This window comes from Rhipicephalus sanguineus, unplaced genomic scaffold (assembly GCF_013339695.2).
Source record: "Rhipicephalus sanguineus isolate Rsan-2018 unplaced genomic scaffold, BIME_Rsan_1.4 Seq753, whole genome shotgun sequence".
Classification (NCBI taxonomy): domain Eukaryota; kingdom Metazoa; phylum Arthropoda; class Arachnida; order Ixodida; family Ixodidae; genus Rhipicephalus; species Rhipicephalus sanguineus.
In genome coordinates this window covers 54590-57379 of record NW_023615911.1, presented here as the reverse complement: position 1 = coordinate 57379, position 2790 = coordinate 54590, and positions in this window count along the sequence as shown.

Genomic DNA, 2790 nt, shown 5'->3' with positions numbered 1-2790 from the left:
GAAACACGTTCTCTGTGAATGCAGGCGATACGCAACAGACAGACGATCTCTGAAGGCGGCCTTGCACCTTCAACAGGACTCGTGTTTAAAAGTGCGGCACATTCTGGGCCCATAGCAAAACAGCACCTGTTTTGCTGACTTTCTTGAGGGCCACATGCCTGACCGAAACTTTGTATGTAGTCTATGTATGCGTGTGTGGTTATCAGTGTATATATCATAATCATCGCCCTGCAGCTGGAGTAGCATGTCAGGCGAATAGCCAGGCAAACATCTCCAGCTTTTCATTAAAACATTTCTCTCTCTCTCTCTCTCCTTCGGAAAGGAACCATATATCAGATATGGAAAAGGCGTCTTTCAAATGACAACGTTAGGTAACATTTGTTCAGACTTGCCCCTCCCTCCAACCTTCTTCACTGTCCCTGCCCTTGCGGGACTGAAGTCCATGACTACGGGCCACCAGCTGAGGTGAGTTTGAGACCCCGCTTTAGATGCACGGATACAGCCGTGCCTTTCCCTTAGCGTTGACTGAGGCCACACAGCCGTCACACCAAAAACTATGAACTCCTGTCCAAGTGTGCGTAAGCATTGCCGCACCGTCTAAGTGACGGCCACGGGGGTACGACGTATATGGAACGATGTGGCCTGACGTGTGTGTCACGTCTGGAGTGCCGTAACATGCAAACCTGCAGTGTTTAAATCCCGAATTCATGCAAACCTTTTCAAACCGAGGAATCCCCCTCTTTAAAGGAGCGCTGACACAAAATTTAGAAGGCGAGATAGCTCGTGAGATAAACTTGTGCGGGCACACACACATGCATATACAAAATATCAAGGCGCCTAGAACGTACTTTTAAAGTGGTGTATCTAGTAGCGTTTTTCAATTTTAAAGAGCGTGTCCGGCAACTGCGCGCGGAACCTCGCGACATTGACGTGGTGTAGACAACCAACAAGCGTTAAGAGCGTGTGCCATACTCCATGCGTGTGCTCTCTCCCGCAGTTGACATCACGCGCGCTCGTGAAAACGAGGTTTCCAGCAGTGATCGGTGGGTCATAAGCTACTTATTGCAACAGAGAAAACAAGATGCGAAATGTTTTGTCAGTGCTCCTTTAAATGTGATTGATTGATAAAAACTACACCCAACCCTTATCGAACCTAATAATGATCGAGCGCGATCGGACACTCATTTGATCCGTTCCAAGCCCGATCGAAGCTCGTCGAACGCAGACTCGCTGCAACCGTCCTCATATCATCCTAACCGAACTCGATCCGACCACACGCGTGCGCGTATGTCTCTTTTGCATCCGCTTCGATTAACTCGACCCTGATCGCACTACTTGTCACTTTATCACTATTTTATCACTACCTATCACTACAGGTCGGATTTTTTAGGCCTTAAAAAGCGTGTTTTAGGCACGAAAAATAAGGCAGGCAAAACACGCTTCAGGCGCCAAAAATAGGCAGGCAAAACACGTTTTAGGCCTATATATAACGCAGTAATTGTAGGCACAATAAATTTTACATAACTGCAAATAATTTCAAAACAAGACGTTCGCGACCTGTACAGGAAAGCAAAAAAAATGTTATTGTTATGATGGCACAAAGGCGCCACCAGTTGAACATGGCCGTGCAACTGTTCTTTTGCCCGAATTGTCCGCAGAATATGGTCTCTCCCTTTATTCTTCAGCGTGGTAAGTTAAGCGTCCACTCTCGAATCAACACACTGTTGGGTCTCTTTCTTTTGGGCATGGCTGAGAAGGGCAGCACATGAGCATGCGGCAAAAGGAAAAACGCTGAACTTTAATCAGTTCTATCAGCATTAACTAAGGAGGATATCCTCCTAAGAGAGTAAGTGTCCGTTCTAGATGGCCTAGGCAAAGCAAATAAGCATCCGCTTGAAAGGCAGTCCACAAAGCATTGTGGAACAGGCACTCCAAGTAAGTACTCCCCTACTGGGAACGTTTGTCTTAATATATCAGCACAAAGGAAGCCACTCCTAGACAGCGATGCTGTTCGACCAGTCCCAAAACACAGCTGCTGACCATGACTATATTATAGCTCCCGCTCCATTAGTGAATGTGGTGGTCGGATTGCAGCTTACATGGCAGGATATGTAGCGCATAAACTAGCCTTATTAAAACTGACTTCTGAGCACTGCACAAGTGCGCTGCTCACAAAGAACGAGGGAGCACATACTCACTCATGACCGAAAAGGCAGAGGTGGGCTGACATACCCATCAGGAAGTGTATTGAAGATATCTCAGAAATCGGAGTCTGTGGTCAGGACTGCAGAGCGCCTGAATAAGTTAACATCAAATTTAAGTCACTGCTCCTCGAAATTGTGCATGAGGTCCTTGATGCATTTCATGGTAAAGAGCTCTTCACTGACCTTCATGAGCACATGTTTGACAACCCTCCACTGGACAACCACTACATACATCTTGTGAGGAGTGTTGTCAGAAAATTACATTAGGGGACAGGGTAAACAAAAATATCGAAAAAAATTATTTTTTCTTTTGCGCAATTAGAAATCTGCAGCCTTTTCTGAACCAGAATCAGTCACTCTTTGTCTCAGTACGACTTCTTTTTGCCTAAAAATGACATAATTCCAAACTTGTGCGGTGGCCTGCCATGTCTCCATTCCTTACGTAGCAAGGGATTCTTGCAGTTCAAACATCAAAGCCGTATGGAGAGGTTACAGTTGGCAAGCTGGAGTGCATTGGGCACGTTCAGAAAAGAATGGGCACAGACTGCGAAACTAAAGAAAGCAGAGGCATCAAGCTTTCTGATGG